The sequence below is a fragment of the Bactrocera oleae genome, chromosome 5, assembly GCF_042242935.1.
Source record: "Bactrocera oleae isolate idBacOlea1 chromosome 5, idBacOlea1, whole genome shotgun sequence".
Lineage (NCBI taxonomy): Eukaryota > Metazoa > Arthropoda > Insecta > Diptera > Tephritidae > Bactrocera > Bactrocera oleae.
In genome coordinates, this window is record NC_091539.1 from 31,085,686 (window position 1) to 31,111,270 (window position 25,585).

Consider the following 25,585-nt stretch of genomic DNA (forward strand, 5'->3'; position numbering starts at 1 on the left):
TGGCTTTCAATAGCAGAAATCGAAAAATCAGTATTTTACTTACAAACAAATACGGCACTTTGTTTACCAGGGCTCCCTCAAACTTCACACAAATTTCAAAGGGCGACGAACTCGACTAGGAATAAATTTTACTGATTTGGCTTGCGAGCACACTTATTATTGTTTGTCCGAGGTATTTCCGAGACTTTCAAATACAATGCTAACATGGGATGCTAGAAGGAGGTATAACGAATTTAGAAACGTGTCTATTGTATTATTATATGTCATTGTCACATGAATTTAGTTCTGAAAGTACCTTATTTGACGATATATTGGTTGATTAGATAATCGCATTTACGGAGATTAGAAGATGTCTTATAAAGCGAAAGGAAGTATTTATTTACCTGTTTAATTAATTTTTAAGAGGGTACTTCTACTTTTCAGAGGTGTAAATGAAATTTTACATGATTTATCCATTATAAGGATAGATGAACGGACGGACAGGGGCATTATCATTGTACACGTCTCTTTATAATAGAGATACCTATCTCAACAATTCCAAATTTACTCTGTATAAATACGTTACACTCACAGCAACATTTCAAAGCAAACTAGTAACGTAAGTAAGTAAGTAAGTATCAAAATTAAGCAAACTCGGAAACAATGAAGGTCTCTGCTTGGTTCAAAAACACAGTTAGATTATTTCATGTGACTTTCATACACACAGGAGCACCGCAATACATTTAGAACCGCATATTTACTTATGTGAAGGCAGCATAAATTGCTCGCTAGAGTCTTTAGTCCTCAATTGCATTGAGTTGTATAACGAAGTTCAAATATTACGAGCCATCCAGACCACGTTGCAACAGTAAGCAGCATACATTAATGTAAAATACGAGACATTTTACTTGTAGACTTGAGTGGGGTTCTGTGTGTGTTTACAAATGGATGATTCCGACGATGCCCGTTGTTAAAGCGGTGCTCCGCAGCAACCTGTTACTGTGCTATTTAATTGCAATATTGTGTTATTGTTTTTGGTTTTCTAAACTCCTTTCGTTTGCCTTGCTCTGAAGACATCGCAGAGTCACACTAGCATTTTCAAGGAAATTTTAGGTATATTGAATTTTATCTTTGTTTTTTCGCAAAAAGTTACCTTTGTATACACTTGTATTACTTAAAAAGGTTTGTCGCAATTTCCTTGATTGTCTTAAGCGGTTAGGGGTAGTCAGAATTTTCAAATAATCAAATTTTTTTTTTACATTTTCGTTAAGTGCAATATCTTCAAAATATTCTCTGAAATTTAAAGTTAATACGATAATTACTATTTGAGTTATTCGACAAATAACAAAGAGCGCTCGGGCACATCGCGTTTTTCTCAAAACTATACAGCTTTTAGAATACATAATAAACTCGGGCCTGATCTAAGCTTTTTGTTTTTTTTTTTTAATTTCGATTTTTTAAAACCAATTAACTGTCGATTTTTTCCCAAAAATCTAGAAAATAATTTCCTGAACCGTCATTTTGTTAATTTAAAAAAAAGCTTCGATCAGGCCCAGGATTATCTATTTATAAAATTAATTTTTTATATCCGATTGATTTTAAATGAATCTCAAAGGACTTATGATTGCCACCGCAGGGACCTTTTTTTGGAATTGGGTCAGCTATAAATTTGAAAATTAAAATTTTTTTTAATGATATTTTCGTGATTTCAAGTCAAAACGTTGTGTAATAATGAAATATTACTACTTTTGTAAAATAAAATGATTTAATAGCAAAAAAAATTACTGAAAATTCTAACTTCTTCGTGCCTCTGACTAATACCGGGGAAAACGAATCCCAATATACAATGCTCTCTGACCACATGAAGTTCCCCTTTTTTAATTACAGACCGGAATCAGTATTTTCGTGTTGTTTGTGGCGTAGAACAAACTTTATTTATACCGTACGAAATTTAGAAGTTTGCAGAGCTCTCCCTGCTTCCTTCTCTATGTTTTGAGCGTTGATGTCAACTTGTAAGCTCTATAAAATACATATATATAATATTATATAATATATATATATTATATATGTATTATATATAACATTATATGTCATGATCTGTAATTCTAATCGGACCACTGCCATAACTAAGCTCCGCAATACAATACAAGACTGTTATTTGGTATACAGGATCACATTAGGGAGGGGCATCTGTAGTTAAATTTTTTTTAAAGTGGGCGTGGTCCCGCCCCTAATAAGTTTAATGTGCATATATCCTAAACCGCTAATGCTATAATAACAATATTCACTGGAAGCAAATGTGTTTAGAACCTCTACAGTGTGAAAACAGTTGAAATCGGGTGGTAACTCCGCCCACTCCCCATATAACGGTACTGTTAAAAACTACTAAAAGCGCGATAAATCAAGCACTAAACACGCCAGAGACATTAAATTTTATCTCTGGGATGGTATGAGATGACTTTATAGGAACCGCGTTCAAAATTAGACAGTGGGCGTGGCACCGCTCACTTTAGGTGAAAATCCATATCTTGGGATCCGCTTAACCGATTTTAACCAAATTTGGTGCGTAACGTTCTTTTCATATTTCTATGTCATGTATGTGTGAAAATGGGCGAAATCGGACTACAAACACGCCTATTCCCCATATAACATAATTTTCAATTCCATCTGATTCTTTCACTTTGCACTATGCACATCAAGCAACAGTGACTATATCGGGGTAAAACTTTACGTGAATAATTAGTTTAAAGTATGCCACCTTGTGACCAAAAATTGTCTAAACCGAACCGAAACTGTTCAAGCCCCTAAGTACTAAATATATGGACCCCAGTGTCTATAGTTGACCTTCTACCGAAAATATCAGTAAATCCACAAAGAAATCTTAAACGAGTATACCATTTGACTTTGCGGCAGTGTAAAATGTTCGTCTACAACTTAGCCCTTCCTTACTTGTTAAATATAGAATGTATGCTATATAACGTCTAGAAAAATAAATCTATTATTTTTGCTTTAAATTGAGAGTTTTTTAGCATAGTTAGAATTGTACGATTTAGTTTAAATATGCAACGTTTTGTTTAATTACTTGTTGGCATTTTGAAGGTAATTGAACCACCGTCCCTATTTGCACAAAACTGGAATAGTCAATTTTCACAAGCTTCTCTTTGGCGAGTTTCTCGCCAGCAAAATCATCAGTTTTATTTAAATGGCACCAAAAAATCTTTTGTATCAAGCCTGGGCAATCGAAACAGTGGTCGGACTCGACGATTTCCATTATTTTATAGATATTTACGACAATTGGTCTTCCAAAGTGTAGTGCATCTTTAACATTAATATTACCGAAACGGAATCGACGAAACCAAAATTACGGATGATTGACTACTACAGTATCAGAACCATAAACACTATTCAATTTTCAGCCCCTTGGTTTGCGTTTTCGCCTTAATCGACGAAAAATGTAAAATACGTCGTATTTTCTCTTTGCTGGTGTCCCTCTTTGACGCGTGTTCAAACAATGACAAAACTATCTGAAAATATTTTTAAGTACGAAATCTTATCTTTCTAACGCCATAGTGCCTAATCCAATCGCACTTATGTACATATATGACCTAATTTTAGCGCTTGTTAGTCCCTATTCCTAGTAGGTACTACTGTCATTGTATGGTATATAGGCTCTTAATTGTATTATTAGCGTACTACCGGTTCTTATACGATTGCAGGATATAGTGATTTCCGTTTAAGTACGCCGATCCATAGCTTTTTTAAATCAATTTGTGGTGTTAGCTAAAAAAGCAAATCTTGTGAATTTTTCTTAATGCTACACCATACTGAATACCATATATTTTTGCAGAATATTCGTATACTAGTACAAATGTTAGTAAATGAGTTATGCAATAAAAAAGGGGTAAAGCATAACGTGTGACGGTACAGGTTTGTTTATGAGTTGGGCATACTTTTTTGCCAATTTGAAAACATCTTGGGTCCTATGCAGATTTCTGTTCCTATGTATACTTGATTTTATGAGCCAATAGATGTATGTATATACAATATATATGGTAGATAAGTGTATAAAAGCTTCTTTATTAGTCCACAATTGCTCCAAATTTTGCAGAAAGTTTCAAAAACCAGATCTACGATTGTGTTCAACAACAATTGAAGAAGTCAACATAATATACAGTGTAAAAATAAAAACTAATTTACCTATTAAAATGCGCAATCTGCATATTAATGAAACAACAAAAATAATTTTAAAAAAATATTTAAGTATAAATACATTTTGATATTCTATTGTACTTGAGGAAATTTTACAAAGATTTTTAGAACGCTTACAAATCAAGTGGAAAACCGAGTTTTTTTAGTAATCTATAATGCATAATATATACAACAACTCTATTTTCCTACGCAATGATTTACAAGTGGAGTTATTTTTTGAACGTTGTTGACAAAAGCTAATAATCTGGAGTATTCTCCAAACAAACAAAAGGTAAGTACTCAACTGCTATAATATTTGATACGTTATAACGCTTAAAAATTAATATTTGAAGGAAAAATTTAACATTAAGAAAAAAATATAAGGGTAATGCGAAACAATTAGTGACAATCTCACAGGCGGATTTTAAGTTAAGTGGTTTTACATTCTTACAGTTTGACACAGAGACACAGAGAAATCAGCAAACGGTAAAGAATTTTTGAGTATTGTATTAAATAACTAGTTTTTTTCGAGGATTTGTCTCAAGACATAAGGATAAGAAATGTTTATTCCAAAACTAAGTTACATCTCAATTCAATTATTAGAAAATTTATGTAAATATGTGTATAGATAAACAAAGTAAGTAAGAAAGTTGAATTGGAATAAGATTGGAGCACTAAATCTTTCATAAATCTTTATCTTTAGGATAATAATATATTTATTTAGTTCGAAATGTCATAAACTTAAATATTTATTAACAACTACCAATATTTTTACATGTATATCTGTGATACGAAATTAAATGTGTGTTTTAAGTTTCGTTGATTTCTTCGGCATCACATATGAATGCTGGAAAAGAAGAGCATAATAAAAGGAAATTGTGTGGAGTATTGAAGAAGCTTCGTAGCTCATGCCTTGTGGCAAGAAAGTTTCGAAAGCACAATGAATCATGTCGAACGCTCCCGCCGCTTCATAGTGATGTATTCTATGCTCGTCTCGCTTATTGCTTTCACAACAAAAAATACAACTATTTCTTAGATGTCAAAGTGACAGCAATACTAAATGAACATTCATAGCAACATATAATATTTACGTGCTATATTGTAAGCCATATAATCAAAACAAGTTCCATAAACACAATAACAAACAGTTGTCAAAGTGTGATGTACCTTGAATACTTTTGCATGGCATTTCATCACGCACCTATAGCTCAACTACATTTACATAAACAACATACAGCATACAGCTTCTGCAACCAGACAGTTACTTTATTGAAATAAATAAAATACCAGAAAACAGTGTGATGCAATAGTATTAGTTCATGCCAGTCATACTACATTCAATTGTACCACCCGCCTGTTAATTTAGCACTATTCCACCCCATTTGTTATTTCTTCGACACCAACGTTCGACTTTTCAGGTCTCTCAGGCTATCTGCTGTACGCAACGAATTGCGGTGATCTCTTGCTTCTGGCATTTCACCATTAACTCTCAATTTTACTCCACTGGCCGTCAAACAAATTATGAAAATAAATTGCAAAATGTACTTCTATAACAAATGTGCGTAAAAATGAAGACAAAAGCGACATCTAACAAAAAACAACACAGTTTACAATTATATGAGCCGCAAAATTACTGTTCTGCTATAGAATTAATAAAAAAGAAATAACGTTTAATTTTTCCTTATTGATGGATTTCGAAAACCTTAAAAATACATAGTCTATGGCAAGTATTATTCACGAACACTTGCTCAGAGTTGTGATTTGCTTCCTCGATTATTTTTATAGTAAGCTATGACTACATGAAATATTGAAAAAAAAAAATGATGAAATATACTCATTGAAAGCTTTGCGGTTTTTCTTTAAAGTCTACTTAACACCGCTTGTATATTGGAAAAATATTCTCTACTTAAATATATTTTTTATTCTTCAATGCACGTGACCTGCTTATGTATCAAATATTGAATAATCGTGAAAATAAAAGATTGAAGAGACGTTTTGAAGCAGACGGATGAACTCTAGAAATCCATCATTGTGTTATATAATGGGGTATACCTCCAAATTAACGTGGTACTATGACAATGAGAAGAATGAACGATTTCGTTGCAAAATTATTGGTGAAGCATGTTTTTCTCTCGCCAGTCAGATTAATAAGTCCATAAGAAGTCGAAGCTTATGTGTCTTCTTGGGTTGATAGTTTCGTGTTTATTTTGAAGGGCTTCACTTTGTTAACGCCGTTCGGCAGAAGGCGAATTCTACAGAGGGATGATCTGGTATTTGGAACTTGAATGCTTGTGTTTGAAAATATAATATTTGTGTTTCAGCAGGTTAGCTTATTATCATAGTAGTCGTAGTCGTTGAGCTTGCGGTGGAAGTTGTATTGGTGCTAAAGATCTTTCCTTTATTGATTTAGGAAACCGTCCCTTTGGTTCTGGGAAACTGTGTTAACCAGCAGCTGCATAACCAACCAGATTAACCAAAACTCAATGTCTTAAAGAGAAGTGGGATATACCTTTTGGTTGATAATTCTGACAACTAACTAACGTTTTCTTTACCAAAGTGAAATAAATTATGTATAACAAAAAATTTTTCATATAACCAAAATTTTCTACAACACAAAATATCACTACTAACATTTTGGCCACGGAGAGATAAGACATAAACGCAGCATTACATTTATTAGATTTAACAACAATGTTAAATTTTTCTAAGTTTTCCATACAATGAGGATAAAATCGGCAGTTCTCTAATCCGGGAATACGAAAATAGTACAAATGACAAATAATCAATAGCTATTGCGATCGCTTTGTTGCTCAGCGGCTCCATAGGAGGTCACCAAGTGTGGCTTTGCGTTTTCAATATAGTGATAATATGTACAACTACAAAGATACGACATGTACTACCTCCACCGCAGGCAAGTAATTGACATGTACTCTTACCTCTGTTTGTAAGGCAATAACGGTATATCTACAGTAGTGATATAAAATAACTCTGCCTTCGCATCCTTCTGTATCAATTGTCACTCGCTAAATTTTGACTCGCTACATCAGCCTTTTGCAGCGCTAAAAAATCGTAAGTTCGCTGGCCCAGTGTTTCTTGAAATTAATGTACTGGAAATTGTCCATTCAGCGCTTCGCAATTGAATTCATTTGCAGTAAACACTTCTTAGCTATTTGCTGTCTTAACACGTACAATGTTCTGTCCACCACCGAAAACTTTATTTTCACTTTTGTACTTATTTCTTATCAATGAGCTCATTGTAGTATGAGGAAGTCCTTCTGTTTTCACAACCTATCATTGCTTTACTTTTTGAACTTTGTAAAATTTGTGACAAAAGGTATGCACACAGTAACAATTCTTCCTTAACTCGTAAAGTGAATTGACACAAAATAAGGTCGATAACTTTTCTCTACGCTTACAAATTTATTTCTCAATTTTAAATTTCCCAATTTATCATCAGAACTAACGCAATCTTTCATTTTTGAGAACAAGGCGAAACTAGTACGTTTGGAGTAAGGGTTAGTCATGCAGGAACAAGCGATTCTTTCGAGACACCATAAGGGAATGCCCTTGATAGCACCTACCCTTGAATACATTGCTTTAAGGATTCCAAATTGCGGTTCAGCATTTAAATACTTGACGAAGGTACTTTTAGGCAATTTTTCTTCCGTTATTTTCTAATAGGTTATCGTTGATTCCCTCCCTGAGAAGAAAGCTCACTGAATGCCCACAAACATACAAAAAATGCAAAACCATGGGGTGCGCCAATGAGTCAAAATAGCAAAAGAATTTTGCTGTCAAACATTTGCAATTTATGCTTGCCTACACGAAACCTCAAGCACCCCTAGCAAGGAATTGTGGAAATTAAATCAGTGAATGAATGCAAAATGCTGAATAATGGAATGCCGTTGTAGCATTCCTGAAATTCCAATGCAATGATAGAGTATGAATGGCAGTTTCCTAGAATTTGTTATTATCAATATGTCTAATTTTGGTTTAACCTTTTCTCCGAACTCAAGTATTTGTAACTTCCCTTAAATTTGGTATCACATGAACAAGATGAGAGAAAACGATTGTAGACAAAGGTAATAACAATGCCGTGACAAATCAAAAAATGTAATAATATGCGAAAGAAAGAGCGAGTAAGGGAATGCTAGTCCCGGCTGAAACTGAACAATGAAAATCTTTCAAACTTAAATAATGTGTTTATTGTATATTCTCTCTTTTCAGTGAACTATTACTGTATTAAGTTGTCGAGGTTAGGAATCCAAGCCAACTGATTCAGAGTGATCCACACATGCCCATAGCTTTTTGATCTAGATTAATCCAAGAAGCCGAAATCATCACTATTCATTTATGCAAAGTCAACGGATAGACTATTTTCAAACTTTGTTCGTAAGTTATTCCCACAGCTTCAAAGAGGTGGTATCTTGGTTAAGAACTTAAGCCCGCCTATAACGGTGCAAAATAGATTTGTATGTAACAAGCTATAAATTGACAAAAGAAATGTTCATGTACACTTGACTTCACGAAGTGAATCTCAGCAAAGGGATGAACAAACAAATATTATGAACACATATGCACATGATTTATACTGTTGCGGAAGTTGTCAACATTCACGCATTTACCCAATAAACAGAAATCAATAGACCTTACGCATTCGAGACAAAATAGGCAAAATGAATTTCTCAAATAGTATATTATACATATATATGTTACATATATTTGGTAATTGCATCCAATTCAGATAGCTATATTTAATTAACATGGTAAAGATATATTTATTTTTTCACGCAGGGGTTGAAGTTCAAATAGAAAGTAAGTGGCTCTGAGGGTAAATGGGCGCTTAGCCTAATTGATAAGACGTGTAGGGGCCTGGTCATCCTGGTCAAAACAGAATCGTCGAAAGCTTGCAAAACTGAGGAGTTTGCAAAGAGTTCACAATTTCATGAGACAGGGAGTTTATCGCGCTGGTTAACCACCAGCGAAGTCCCTCCGGCCCAGTGTAGTTCACAAGAGGTCCATTGAACAGCTTGCTCATAATGCTCATATTTCATTAATTTTCATTTTGTGAAAGTTTCTTTGTTCTAACGGGTCACTGTGCAATCGGCATCTCTATGAAGTGGTTAAACATTTTACCGCACACCAAGGGTCATAATATCTTGTTAAAAGGCAAATTAGAAGCTTCTGAACTGTACTAAATCCGTAAGATTAAGATTGAAATATACTGGATCTCATGCCTTTAGTTATTCAGGGGCATCAGCTGGAATCGAGATTAGTCACCTCAAGAATTTGTGAAAGATCCGAGGCTGTTGTGGATATTCGAGGCTTTTGGTTCATCAACAACTGTCCAAATGTTATCTCCATGACGTCTGACTTTTTAGCCTCAAATCCTAACCTAATGCAGCAGCGAAACAAACTAAAAATTCCTTCTGAAAGTAATTTTTAAAATTTAGTTTCAATAATGTTGCAGAACTTATTTTCTGTATTTTTTTATATTCACTATTTCCGCATAATAAGCAGTTACTTATTAAAATTCTAATTTTCATATATTTTTATTTATTTTAATATTGGTTTATTGATCTTTCAACCGTTTCAATAAATAAACAATTCAATAATTTGGCAAAAAAATAACGTTTTAGAGAATTAATGGAGAAATATCAGCAGAAAATAATTAATATTCGAATAACATAAATATTTTCAAGAGGCGATTTTTTGCATTTATTGCGTATATAAATGTATGATATGTATGGACGTGTAGAGTGGTTTACGTTTGTAATGACACGCTGTCTATAAATATCACTATGAACAACATGACTGCTAAAGTTGCTAAAAGGATTCCTTTTCCAATATTTAGATACGTGTTCAGTAGGCACTTGTGGATCGTAAAATTTAGAGTCCGAATCAGTTGCTCTAACGAGTCACATCATTCAGTTATATTACTATAAGAAGATATGTATATAAATTTAATAACAATGTATTTTTTTGAGGAAAGGTTTAACATATAATATAATTAGAACTGGGATTATTACTTAAACGTTAACTACAGACTTAACAGGTGCATTTCGGCTAACGGTTTACATCCAATGGAAAACGGTTTACTATTTTTTTCGAACCACCTTGTTTGATACAAACAACCTTCAAGTCGTTAAAGTTACATAGTAAGGAAAAAACGATCTTTTATAAAGATCTTTAACTTGATTTTGATCGATCAGTTTGTATAGGAGCTACTTATATGAAGGTATGAAATAGTGGTTCGATCCGAGCAATATGTTCGGAGTATTTAGCGTTGCCTCGGAAAAAAATCTATGTCAAATTTAGTGAAGATATTTTGTCAAATTGTCTATACAAGAACTTGATTTTGATCGGTCAGTTTGCATGTCAGCTAAATCCTATAGTGGTCCGATATCGGCGATTCGGACAAATGAGCAGCTCCTGATTGAGAAAGGACCTTCTGCAAAATTGCAGAACCATATCTCAAGCACGGAGAGACTAGTTCGCGTATATAGAGACAGGCAGACAGACACGACTAAATCGACTCAGCTCGTGATGTGATCATTTCCTATTGGAAACTTTGTTTCAAACTTAATACTCCATTTTCAGGGTATGAAAAGTGAAGGGCGCTTTTGATGAAATAGTATCATGCCTTATACATACATCACTTGACTGATTTCAATTACATTTAGTACGTAATAGTATCATCGTTCTTTATTAGTAGACCCTAAAAATAGACAAAACCTGATCACAAATCCCAAATTTCATTGCAGTCTTTAAGATAATTTATCAATTACTAAAGGATTTTTATAAAATTACTATGCTACGTGATGTAAGATGTGTTAAAATTATTTAATGATTTCTACATCGAGTTCCATCTATTGTAGCTAGCGCTTCCAGTACGGAAGAGTATGTAAAGACGATAATGCCTAAAATTGTCAAAAAATTTTTCCAGTTCATAAATATATCCAGGTAAGTAAGGCGTTTTTCACTTATTTGAATACACATACATATGTATATAAAGTTAACCAAATAGTAAAACGGCGAACAAAGTGCCGATTTTAAATATTCCCATCTGAAGAATAAATCTAAGGCATTTCACCTTTTGAGTCGTTAAATTTCTTGGTTATGTATATAACAGAAGTGTAAGTTTATAGTTTAGGTATTTATAGAATAATCTATATCAGGCCGAGCATAAAATTCTCAACAACTCCACAGCAACGTCAATAAAAATAACAACAACAATACTGTTTTCGAATCGACAAATAATAACTTGATTCAAAACTATGTACATATATATATATATGTAATTATTTATATTTCATGGACAAAACGGTGACACTGAATGGATATATGCGAAGGAACTTAACGTCACTTGTTTTGAATAAACAAACGCGAACCTGCCGGCCAGAAAAGCTGAACTGCAGTGATGTTATATTAGTCAAAAAGCTGCAGAACATTTGAAATTTTCAAAAACGATGAATAATAATTGAACCGAAGGCGAATTTTAATAAACTGTACATCTTGACCGAAATAAGTTAGTTGGGATGAATATCTTAAAGTAAAACTATGTTTTTTTTTTAAATCATCAATTGTTTTCAGGATGTATAAGTTTTAATGGGGTAAAGAGATTAACTTAAAATTTAGTTTATAGCACAACATTTTTACAATAGTTCGTGGTGAAAGCACGTTACCTTCTAAGTGTCCTGAGGAGTTAACACTCAATCAAGCACAATTATCTATATATATACATTTGATGTAGTGAATTTTACTATGAGTTTAAAGGTGAAAATAACACATGAATTAAGTTATTATAAGAAAGCTGTTAAATTCATTGAACTACTTACATCAACAATGAAATATTGCACGTTTATAGTGGTATCTAATTATCTACAGATAAATGTTTTATAAATTATATTTTTACCTTTGTTCAAAGTTTTTGTTATAAAAATATATACTTTTCGTCAGATCGTGGACAGTTAATTTCAGGCGCAACTTTTTTGGTTTTAATTGGGATGTTGATCATTCTCTATGGGAGTAGAGATCTCATACTTGGCTTTGTAACAATTACCTATTGCCCCTCTAGTGGTGAAATAGATTCCTCTTTATATTTTTTTAAAAAAGTTGATCCTGAAAACCATTTCCAGATATCAGTTCCATGAGCATTTAATATACACATGGTATATGTTACAGATTTTTGAAGTGCAAAAGTTTCGCAAACTTCCTATGGGGAATAAACAATACCTAATAACTGAGTACTCTTCTTAACGGATGTATGATCTCTTAACGTATAATCTTCGTTCACGATATCATGGCATGCACAATTTTACTACAGATCTTTTGCAAGTCTTCTCGCAAAGTGTAAGAAAACCATTGGTTTCTATCAATTAGTTCGAAATTTTCATGGCACTTAGTATCTAAACAGATATGTTAGGCATATTACACTATGTCTCTTAGTATAGCTCATAGCAATAATGTTGCTGTCAAACTGTACACTCGTGGCCAACGCTGTCAAATCACATAATCTATATGGTCAAATTCCCCATTTTTATACTCTCGCAACCTGTTGCTACAGAGTATAATAGTTTTGTTCACCTAACGGTTGTTTGTATCACCTAAAACTAATCGAGTTAGATATAGGGTTATATATATATAAATGATCAGGATGAAGAGACGAGTTGAAATCCGGGTGACTGTCTGTCCGTCCGTCCGTCTGTCCGTCCGTCTGTCCGTCCGTCCGTGCAAGCTCTAACTTGAGTAAAAATTGAGATATCTTTATGAAACTTGGTAGACATGTTTCATGGTACCGTGAGACGGTTGGTATTGCAGATGGGCGTAATCGGACCACTGCCACGCCCACAAAACGCCATTAATCAAAAACAAATAACTTGCCATAACTAAGCTCCGCAATAAGATACAAGACTGTTATTTGGTACACAGGATCACATTAGGGAGGGGCATCTGCAGTTAAAAGTTTTTTTTAAAAAGTAGGCGTGGTCCCGTCTCTAATAGGTTTAATGTGCATATCTCCTAAACCGCTAATGCTATAATAACAAAATTCATTGGAAGCAAATGTTTTTAGCACTTCTATTGACGGTGTGAAAATAGTTGAAATCGGGTGGCAACTCCGCCCACTCCCCATATAACGGTACTGTTAAAAACTACTAAAAGCGCGATAAATCAAGCACTAAACACGCCAGAGACATTAAATTTTATCTCTGAGATGGTATAAGACACTTTTAGGTGAAAACCCATATCTTGAGATCTGCTCAACCGATTTCAACCAAATTCGGTGCATAACGTTATTTTCATGTTTCTATGCCATAGTGCGAAAATGGGCGAAATCGGACTACAACCACGCTTACTTCCCATGTAACACCATTTTCAATTCCATCTGATTCTTTCACTTTCCACTATGCAAATCAGGTAACAATGATTATATCGGGGTAAAACTTTGCGTGAATAAGGCAATTAAAGTATGCCACCTTGCGGTCAAAAATTGTCTAAATCGAACCAAAACTGTTCAAGCCTCTAAGTACTAAATATGTGGGCCCCAGTGCCTATAGTTGACCTTCTACCGAAAATATCAGTCAATCCACAAAGAAATCTCAAACGAGTATACCATTTGACTTTGCGAGAGTATAAAATGTTCGGTTACATCCGAACTTAGCCCTTCCTTACTTGTTTGATATAATTCCTTCGCAAACGGTTCGTCTAAGTAAGTTAATGATTTCCTGTAATTATTGTACTGGCACCGGTTTGCTGGAACCATTTGGCTTTTGACGAGGTAAACCAGTATATTGCAAATAATTAATTTAGCTATAGTAATATTGCGTTTATTTTCAGTTTTGAAAAAGTAGTTGGTGTAAATTTTTATACTCTCGCAACCTGTTGCTACAGAGTATAATAGTTTTGTTCACCTAACGGTTGTTTGTATCACCTAAAACTAATCGAGTTAGATATAGGGTTATATATATATAAATGATCAGGATGAAGAGACGAGTTGAAATCCGGGTGACTGTCTGTCCGTCCGTCCGTCTGTCCGTCCGTCCGTCTGTCCGTCCGTCCGTGCGAGCTCTAACTTGAGTAAAAATTGAGATATCTTTATGAAACTTGGTAGACATATTTCATGGTACCGTGAGACGGTTGGTATTGCAGATGGGCGTAATCGGACCACTGCCACGCCCACAAAACGCCATTAATCAAAAACAAATAACTTGCCATAACTAAGCTCCTCAACAAGATACAAGACTCTTATTTAGTATACAGGATCACAATAGGAAGGGGCATCTGCAGTTAAAATTTTTTTTTTAAAAGTGGGCGTGGTCCCGCCTCTAATAGGTTTAATGTGCATATCTCCTAAACCGCTAATGCTATAATAACAAAATTCACTAGAAGCAAATGTTTTTAGCACTTCTATTGACGGTGTGAAAATAGTTGAAATCGGGTGGCAACTCCGCCCACTCCCCATATAACGGTACTGTTAAAAACTACTAAAAGCGCGATAAATCAAGCACTAAACACGCCAGAGACATTAAATTTTATCTCTGAGATGGTATAAGATGACTTTATAGGAACCGCGTTCAAAATTAGACAGTGGGCGTGGCACAGCCCACTTTTAGGTGAAAACCCATATCTTGAGATCTGCTCAACCGATTTCAACCAAATTCGGTGCATAACGTTCTTTTCATGTTTCTATGCCATAGTGCGAAAATGGGCGAAATCGGACTACAACCACGCTTACTTCCCATGTAACACCATTTTCAATTCCATCTGATTCTTTCCACTATGCAAATCAGGTAACAATGATTATATCGGGGTAAAACTTTGCGTGAATAAGGCAATTAAAGTATGCCACCTTGCGGCCAAAAATTGTCTAAATCGAACCAAAACTGTTCAAGCCTCTAAGTACTAAATATGTGGGCCCCAGTGCCTATAGTTGACCTTCTACCGAAAATATCAGTCAATCCACAAAGAAATCTCAAACGAGTATACCATTTGACTTTGCGAGAGTATAAAATGTTCGGTTACATCCGAACTTAGCCCTTCCTTACTTGTTTTAATTTATTTCAAATATGCGGAATTTATTTTTTTTATACATATGCCACTAATTCCAGCAAAGTTTTGCTTGACGTTTGCCAAAATTGGGTTTTAATGCCTCTGAAATAAAACAGCTTTAAAATACATTTGTACTAGTTTGTGTGTACGCACCTCTCTAGTGGAATAAATACCCACAAATTTATCTTACCTGCCAATATCCTTTATGTAAATATAGACATATGTCTGATATGAGTGAATATCAGCTTAATTAAAGTTTGACTTATCAATTCAAAATTGCCTTTACTTGCATAACAGCGCCAGACCAATAGTTTCACCCTTGAATTGAACGAAAGTAGTGTTTTAAATTGGATATTTCGTATTATGTATACACATACATGCAATGTATGCAAATTTATAAACTGTTTATATATACATACACTAGGTAGAAAAAGTCTCCGCTCACCAATTCGTGGAATGTGTTTGAATAAAAAATATTTATAAAATATATGCGTTTTTGAAGTTCTTTTCAGAATATCAGATGCGCATACTAATAGCGTCGCCGCGTTCATGTGCGTTTGCAAAGTTAAGAGTATACAGAATAAGCAGAAAGAGTGTCCGCTCACTGCTTATTACATTAGTTTATTATAGTTTCCACGCGTTTAAGACTTGTAAATTTTTTGTACGTTGTTGTCAATAAAACAGATTTAGATAATCGAAGGAAAAATCTGCAATTTGTGTGTATTTTTTCGAATTATTCAGCGTTAGTCTAAATGAGTGCAGAAGGCAAAGAAGAAGAAAGTGTTGATGAGCGGAAAATATTTTTAATATTTAAGGAGGACGGTGAAAGCTTTCGTGAAATTGGACGAGTTGTCAACAGAGCGGAGTCATCAGTGCGATATGTCACCCAGACTTTCAAAAAACTGGAACGAAAAACACGCAAAGTTATATCTCTTGTAAAGGTTAATCCGCGTTTAGCCGCTTCCCAAATAGCAAAAGATGTAAATCTATGATTTAAAAAAACAATATGCAGCGACACAGTAAGAAAAATATTAAAAGGGCTGGATATTATGGACGAGTGGCACGCAAATATCCATTCATTTCTTTAAAAAATCTTATGAAACGCATTGCTTTCGCAAACGAACATATAACCAAGCCTATATCTTTCTGGGAATCGGTTTTATGGAAGGAGGAGACCAAATCTTGTATATTTAGAATAAAAGGAACACAGATGGTGGGGCGAAAAAACGCGAAATCTTACTTCAACCGTAAAGCATGGTGGGGGTGGAGTTCAATTGAGGGGGTGTATGGCAGCAAGTGGAGTTGGTGGCATTGAGTTTATCAAAAATATAATCAATAAATTTGGTTATCTAAATATTTTAAATTGACAAATGAAGCAAAGTGCTAACAAATTAGGATTGCCAAACCGGTTTTTTTGACCCTAAGCATACAGCAGAATTAGCGTTTATTCGCACACATACAATTACCAGCAAAAGAATGCTCAAGATCGTTTTATTGGATGAATGGAGTACAATTTCGGCTGAAGATACGAGGAAATTAGTACATTCCATTGCTAAACGTATACCGGAAGTTCTAAAATTTCGAGGATATGCCACCAGCTTTTAAACGTTTTATAATTACTTGACATCATTGTGATTTCTTGATATTAATTGTTTTTAAAATGACAATGAACTCTGTGGCTTTTGTTTATTGAGTTATTGAAACATTTTTTTAAATGCAAAGGTATGGTTTAATAACACAAAAAATTAATTGGTCAAACTTTTATAATATTTTAGCTTAAAAAATTTTGTACCCAGTAAGCGGAGACTTTTTCTACCTAGTGTACATATATGCAGAGTTTTATTTATATATGAACTTGAATGTAACTGCAAATAAAAGCGCTTGTTTGAAACTATTTAGTTTGCCCTATCATAAGGCAAGACAGCAAGCTCTTCCATCTGCCATATGGATGTGCGGATAAGCAACAGGTTGTCACCAAACGGTTGTTAGCACACCCACAATCAGTGGTTCCATACGTGATGGTATTGATAAGCCTAATCGTGCAATCATATTTGCCCAGCCAAAAGTATGTGCCATTTGGCGTTGGGTGGTTTATTGCAAATACATATTTGTGAAACTCTATATTAAAAGTGAGTATATGTTTAAAGGTGGTTGCATACGCTGATGTTTATATTAATGCTGATTTATGTTAGTATTCGAGTCTATATACAAGTATGTACGTTTGTATTTGTTTTCACATTCAAGTGAAACGCATATTGTAACGTTCGGTAAACGCATGGCTGTAATAAATCATATAAAACTGTCTGTAAGTTAAAAAGGGATTGTTATGGCACGTTTTAGAAGTAGTAATGGCGGCTGCGATATCATTTTCAATGGGGGAGATAATAGTAAGTGAATTACTGAAATTTCGCCACAAACGATTTCGGTAGTCTAAGTTATATGTAGAAACGTGTATACATTAGGGTAGGTAAAAAAAATAATATTTTCTTCGCTTCGTGCTCTAAAAATTGGTTGATAAGCACCTCTGAGAAAAGCTCTCCAAGTATGAGCTCTTAATTGTAACGGAATTCTTTTTTTCTTACTATCAGAAAAAAGATGCATATCTCTAAAACTATAAGAGACCATTTTGTAGAGCATTCAATTTAAAAAAAAAACTTATAAAACGAGATATATTTTTAAATAGTTGGAATCGAGATATGAATTTTTCTATCTGATAATATAAGAAAAACTAGAAAACCTTTAGGCGGAGGAACTTCCTATTACAATTAAGAGCTCACAATTGGAGAGCCTTCAGAGAGGTATCAATCAACAATTTTTTTTGAGAACGAAGCGAAAAAAAACATCTGTTTTATTTTGACCTACCCTAGTATACATGTTGGACTAGATACCACATTTTCCTAAAAGATGTACTTTGTTTAAAAACAGCCCTGCAAGCGATCATTTGTATACTCTCGCAACTTGTAGCACCGAGTTTTGGTCACCTAACCGTTGTTTGTAATATGTGTCGAAATGGTCAATATGTCAAGATGAACTGATGTATGTTCATTCGGCTATCCGCCTGTTGGTTTGAGCGATAACATCATGTATAATTCAGCTGATTATTATCTTGAAGACTCTTGATGTAGGGGCTTATGTATGCTCTGATACTCTGATGAGAAAATAGGCGAAATCGACAATTTCCACGCCTGCAAAACTTTGTCGGCCGAAATGGCTATAACTCAGTCACAAGCTTGAATAAATCTTGAAACTACTAAAAGTGCGATAACTGTTTAATTATGAACTGCCTATAAATTTAACTGAAGATAGGATAGAGCAAGAGCTCAAACGGATATAGTAAATTATTTAACAGTCAGCAGGGAATCTATGAGGAATTTCAGATTTCATAAAATACTTGAGTACTTTGAACATTTTAGAAATGGGCTCCATAGAGCACCATTCTGAATGCCTCAGCTCTTTTATTTTTTAATGGATAGTGTAAAAAAATTAAACTTAGCATTTGTGCTTCGTAAATGACAAATCTGTTAGATAAATAGTGGCAAGTTATTTATCCCGAACGTAGCACACATATACCGAATAGCACCATAACTGACTTTCCAGCTGCATTTATTCCATACATACATATATGTATGTTGGTCAATACGTGAAATATGGTAGTAACATTATGTTGGCCAATATTTATACCTTGAGCAGGGCATATTATGTTTGGAATCAAGCTTATAACACCCGGAAGGAAACGTCGGAGACCCTGTAAAGTATATATATACAGTGCGTTAAAAAAATAAAGTTTGCGATTTGCTAAATATATGTAGCGTTTATTGGAAACTATGTTGTAATTCTAGCTGAAGTTTATTTAATTCTTGCTCCAATCTCCAGCGTTGTCTATTGTAGTCTGACATCTTTGACGGCAACTGGCAACTAAATTTTCCGCATATGAAGCAACCTCCATGTATATTGGAGTAGCCGAATGAATTCTGTTGTTGACGTTAAATCCTGTTTTGATATTTTGCCTTTCATTAAATTCTCTAACTCGGCCAATCTATACAAACAATATGGTTTTCTTGTTTCTCTCGAGTACAGAGTCTGCTCCTATGTTTCGAATCATTGTCTTTTGGCAGTATCCAATTATAATTATTTTTGGCATAAAGCATTTTAGCTGACTTCAGTAAACCCTTTTTTTACAACTTTATTTGACCTCACTTATAGATGACACGTAATTCCTCCCTCTTTATGGCCTGTCGTCCATCTTTTTAATTTTTACATACTGGTCTGACCATCCTCTTCACAAATGTACAACTCGTATTTTCTTTAGGATGCTTTGTTAGAAAGGCTGCTTCAGAACGCAGTCATTTTTCTTATTTCCTAAGGGATTAAGAAGAAAGATCGAAAAAAACTGACCAAATATATATATATGCAAAAAACTAAATCAGTTTTCGCGGAAAAGAAAAATGGCGGCATGGGTTATTGTATAGGGTGATCCATTTTGAGAATCCTTACTTTTTTAAGAAACAAAAAACAGAAAATTCAAATTAGGTAGGGAATGTTTATCTCTTTCAAATATTGGCCGCTGCTACGTCTCGGATGGTCCATCCGTTGAGTCCAATTTTCGTTTGAGCATTTCGATTGGTAACTGGCGAATGACCCGCGTGATGTTTTGCTTTCTGAGGCCTGAGTCGAAGCGGGATTGTTCGCATAGACTTTAGACTTAACATATCCCCACAGGTAAAAGTCTAACGGTGTGATGATAATATTGGTGGCCAATCTACCGGCCCAAAACGTGAAAACATCTCTTGACCGAAGTGTTCTCTCAATAAATCCATTGATTGATCTCAGGCATCAAATAGGCGGTAATCATGGGGTGATAACGGTTGCCATTGACGGTTACGGTCTCGCCGGCATCATTTTTGAAGAAATATGGACGACGGCCTAAAACCACCAAACTGGTTGCTCTTTGTCCCTTTTATGCACCTGCCTCTTGTAAATGCTCCCTTTTAATGTATTTAGATGTGTAAATCAACAGTGTGGTTGTTTTTTTATACCTACACACGTACAGAAACAAATAGACACGCTACTCTGATATTGTGTCAAAAAAAAAATGTTGAAACAGTTGAAAACAAAAAAAGAAAAAAAAATACTAAAAAAACTCTGGGTGGAAAAGGCAAACTTACTGGAAAAATGATCGATTAGTTGACAGTTTATAGCTTAGCAATAAGGAGAAATTGTTATTCCATTAAAAAAAATGTATAATGCTATCTTGGCCACATATTACCATTAGTGTTCAACTGACGAAAAACCGCACGACAAGTGCCCGGATGGACCAGACTCATGGTGCAACTGGCGGAGGGCTGCAGCTGCTAATCAATTATCCACTTTCGAACATGATTATGAGCCATTATCAGAAGATGTTGCTGAGGCTATACGTCCGATTTTTACAGATCTCAGCAGTGCGAATTTATTAGAAAAATGTGTAGGTGGTTTTAACCAAAACAACAACGACAGCTACAATCAACTGATTTGAAAAATCTCTCCCAAAATTGTTCCGGCCATACATAGCTGACGGCATATTTAATGAAAGAATGGCATTTGTATTATATGAAGGCAATAGGAATTATCTTGGGCCTAATGCGCATTCATATGCCAAAAAAGAAGATAGGCAGCGGGTGAGCAGTTCCGATCGCAAAGTGCGTGAGAGCCTCTGAGATGGAAGAATGGCTTTAAACGCGTTTTTCTCAGAATGGTGTTTTCAAAGTCGGTGACCAACATTACTCGAAAACGGCTAAACCGATTATCTCAATTATATTTTTTAGTAATTAATCGAAAATTTTTTTCTCTGATAAATACAATATTTGTGTTTTAAAAACATTTTAAGGCCGAAATTTCGGTGAAAACCCGATTTTTTTTGAGAAACCGCCATTTTGTCAAATAATTTTATTTTGCTTTTTTCTTCGATTAATTACTAGATTTAACATTCCTTTAACGAAATCTGTTTGGCTTTTAATTTTAGATGATTCAGTTCAGAGATATAGGGGTCTCCGCAAAACGTCTTTTTTGACAGAAAGCTCCCTGAGATAGCTGTACCTCTTTTCCAAATAAAATATAGTTAAAAGATACCATAATATGCCTATACAGTTTTGGGTCATAATATAACCCCATAAGTTGAGCGTAGCACACGAAACACATTCTTTACAGAATGTGACTTTTCGCAATTAAGTTCAACAATCTGTAAACGTTGTTTAGGCGACGACAAATGGTGAAATGACAAACAATATTGAACAAAAATGACATGACAGCTTGACACGACTAACACGTGATTAGTCAAAAAAAGGTTAAAAAGTGGTTCTACTTGGATCACCAGTTAGGAGTAAGTAAGTGTATAATAAGATAAGTTGAGTTTCTTTCGCTTAGTAAAATGTGATAAAAATCAATATAATTAAAAAAAATTTGCACACAGGGCGCATATTTCGAATATAATGGTTTACATCGCTACGGTTGGATAGCGTTTATTCTTGCGTTCGATACTTGAGCAGAATTTAATTTGCGATCTATTACAGCTACTCTACTTGAAAACGCAGATAACAACCCAGAGTTTTCATTTTTGATAAGCATTCTTCAGAGTATTAGGCAGCATTCAAATGTGTGCAAGAATTCAAAATGTAAAAAGAACTGACGTCCAATAAAATTTAAAGTCATTATGCTTACGTTCATTGAGAAATTGCTCCGATTTTATTATTTTAAAGAAATTTCAAAATTATTTACCCATCCACCCATATTTACAAACCCATCCACAATGATCATATCATTTTATCAGCTATACGAGGTGAGTTCATATAACAGGGTATAATAATTTTGTTCACCTAACGGTTGTTTGTATCACCTCAAACTAATAGAGTTAGATACAGAGTTATATATACATAAATGATCAGGATAGAGAGACGAGTTGAAATCCAAGTGACTGTTTGTCGGCCGTCCGTCTGTGCAAGCTGTAAATTGAGTAAAAATCTATATATATTGATGAAGCTTGGTACACATGTTCCTGGGCGCCATAAGACGGTTGGTATTGTGGATGGGCGTAATCGGACCATTGCCACGCCCACAAACCGCAATTAATCAAAAACAAATAAATTGCCATAACTAAGCTCCACAACAAGATACATGGCTCTTATTTGGTATACATCGTATTAAGAAGGGGTATCTGCAGTTAAGATTTTTTTAAAGTAGGCATGGTCCCGCCCTCTAATAAGTTTAATGTGCATATCTCCTATACCACTGAATCTATAATAACAAAATTCACTGGGAACAAATGTTTTTAGCATCTCTATCGACCGTGTAAAAATGGGTGAAATCAGGTGACAACCCCGCCCACTCCCCATATAACGGTACTGTTAAAAACTACTTAAAGCGCGATAAATCAAGCACTAAACAAGCCAGAGACATTCAATTTTATCTCTGGGATGGTATAAGATGATTTTATAGGAACCGACTTCAAAATTAGATAGTAAAATCCATATCTTAGTATCTGCTTAACTGATTTCAAACAAATTTGGTACATAATATTCTTCTCATATTTCAATGTTATAGTACGAAAATAGGCGAAAGCGGATTACAACCACGCCTATTTCCCTTATAACATCATTTTAATTTCCATCTGAATTTTTCACTTTCCACTATGCAAATCAAGCAACAATGATTTTATCGGCGTTAAACTTTGCGTGAATAATACGTTTAAAGTATACCACCTTGTGACCAAAAATTGTCTAAATTGAACCGAAACTGTTCAAGCCCCTAGGTACTGCATATGTGGACCTCAGTCCTTAAGTTGACTTTATACCGAAAATATCAGTCAACATAGAACAAGGCGGCAAAATCCACAAAGAAATCTAAAACGAGTATACCATTTGACTTTGCGAGAGTATAAAATGTTCGGTTACATCCGAACTTAGCCCTTCCTTACTAGTTCTGTATATATTGATCCATGAGTAAGATATCTAAGTGAAATTAACTGAACGTATAATATGGGATATATTATAGTAGTATATTGAATGATTTTCGTTATTTCGCCGGCTTGGTTTTTGAGGTACGATAAATCTTTCAGCTGCATACATTACTTACTTTGTCTGTAGCAGGCGCTAAGGTTAGATGTGTTTTCATTAGCTTAATGATTTTCTTTTGCTAAGAGGTTAAACTTCGTTGCGTGTTTATGAATTCTTGGCCAAAAACAATACTGTAATGATGCCCGAGCCTCCATATTCGCCAGACATGGCTCCGTGTGACTTTTTCCTATTTCCAAAAATAAAGAGATCCTTAAAAGGCAGTCGTTTTACAAGATAGATGACATTAAAGTGCATCGATGAAAGAGCTGAAGGCTATCCCAAAAATCGAGTTTGAGAAGTGTGATTGAAAAAAGCGCTCTCATAAGTGAATAATATCGAATAGGGACTGTTTTTAAAACGAAAACATGAATGTAATAAAAATTCGTATACTTATACAATGTAAATAAAATTGTTTTGGAGCAGCTTCTTACTATAATCAGTTGGATAGTATTCGATAATATAAACAAAGTGGCAAAAGACGTCTCAATTGCCTACGGTAGGTAGTCGATATCCGCTCGTAAAGTACATTTTGGTATTCTGTTGCCTAATGGTTGCTATACTGTGTTAATTTCGCGTCCGAACTTATCTCTTCCTTACTTTTGGTTTCATGTACATATATTAAGCAAAGATTACTCAATGGCAGGTTAGTTTTTGTTGTAATATTTTATGTTAATTCGAATAGCATTTGTAATTATTCAAACTCTAAAAACAAAAATAAATTTACAGTAAGTCCATAAAACTTATGAGGAAAATCAAACTTCGTATTTAGACTAGTGCAAAACCTTTGAAGGCTTCGGAAATGAATGATAAAATAACAAATATTAAAGTAAATATAATTTACGGGCAATATGAGGTTGAATTTTTAAGAGTCAAAAAGAGTTTATCTCGATTTCCTGCAAACCGCGAGTCCTACAGAAAAAAGTTATATCGTAATGTTGTAGGTAATGAAAAGATCTACAACTTTTGTATTTAGACTTTTTTAACAGAACCTCAAAATTTATGTGAAAAATTCAAATAACCAAGTTTTTGAATGTTTTCTTTTTATGTTAGCCAACATTTTGTCCTTTCACGAAATTTGGTGTACTCACCTTCTAGTCCCAAGTGTACTGTATTTTTATGCACTTGCAATACTCTGTAGCATTATTAGTTTTGTTCACGTAACAGTTGTTTGTATCATTCAAAACTACTCGAGATAGATATGGAGTTATATGACTATATATAAATTATCAGGGTGACGAGACGTGTTGAAATCCGGCTGACTGTCTGTCCATCCGTCCGTCGGTCTGTCTTGGCAAGCTGTAATTTGAGTAAAAATTGAGATATCGCAGTGAAATTTGCTGGACGTAATCAAACCACTGCCACGCCCATAAAATGCCATTAATCTAAACCCTATAAAATGCCATAAATAAGCACTAAAGGATCTCTAAGAGGTTTAATGTACATATTTCCTAAACCACCAGAGATATAATCATTTAATTCGCTCAGAACAAATTCTTTAAAAGCTCCTATCGACAGTGCGAAAATGCCCTCTCCCTATACAACGGTTTTGTTAAAAACTACTAAAAGTGTGATAAATCAATAACTCAATGCTTTAGAGACATAAAATTTTACATCCGAGATGGTACAAGCGGGCTTTTTTGGAGCCGGTGTCAAATTTGGACTGGGGGCGTGGCACCGCCCACATTTTGGTGAAAATCCATATCTCGGGACCAACTCGACCGATTTCAACCAAGTTTGGTATGTAGTATTATCCTGACATTCCTACATAACCGTATTAAAATAGGCGAAATCAGACAAAACCACCCTACTTCCCATATAACACAATTTTAAAATACATCTGATTCTTTCACTTTCCAGTATATAAAACCAGAACCAATCGATGTAGTAGATAAAACTTTGAAAAAATAGGTATTTAATCTTACACTCAGAAAGTGTCGAAATCGGACTAAAACTTTTCAAGAACCCAGACGCTAAATATGCGGACCCGTGTGCGTATGGCTAACTTTTTGACGAAAATATCGGTCAGTCTATGAGATATACCATATGGTATATGGTATTATTGAAATTCGGGGAAAATGTTTCTTGGATAATAATATACCCTTCTGTCAAAAATGGGTTGAATCGGATCAATATTTCTCTTAGCCCCTTTATATGTAAATAATTTAAAGATTTTCGAAATTCCAGTTGACTTTATATTACATATATCGGCCAATGTGCTAGTTATTTAATTAAAATTGGAAAATCGTGTTTTTCTAATAACAGTGTATTTTATAACTGATATT

At 34.4% G+C, this 25,585-nt stretch overlaps 1 protein-coding gene, 1 long non-coding RNA gene and 1 pseudogene across 5 annotated transcripts in view; all 3 read left to right on the forward strand.

The window, feature by feature from the left end:
* Positions 1–4,206: 4,206 nt before the first annotated feature.
* Positions 4,207–25,585, forward strand: part of cac (calcium voltage-gated channel subunit cacophony) — a 161,945-nt gene continuing 140,566 nt past the window's right edge. The window contains exon 1 of one of the 4 annotated variants that reach the window (XM_070110461.1): positions 4,207–4,459. The gene's annotated coding sequence lies outside the window, so the exon portion shown is untranslated. The remainder of the gene's footprint in view (positions 4,460–25,585) is intronic. The other 3 variants (XM_070110464.1, XM_070110463.1, XM_070110462.1) reach the window with 3 other exon arrangements.
* Positions 5,995–9,670, forward strand: LOC118682622 (uncharacterized). Its single transcript, XR_004978445.2, has 3 exons — positions 5,995–6,491; positions 6,578–8,249; positions 8,395–9,670. It is a non-coding gene; the product is annotated as an uncharacterized lncRNA (long non-coding RNA).
* On the forward strand, positions 20,337–20,969 carry LOC138857509 (uncharacterized; annotated as a pseudogene).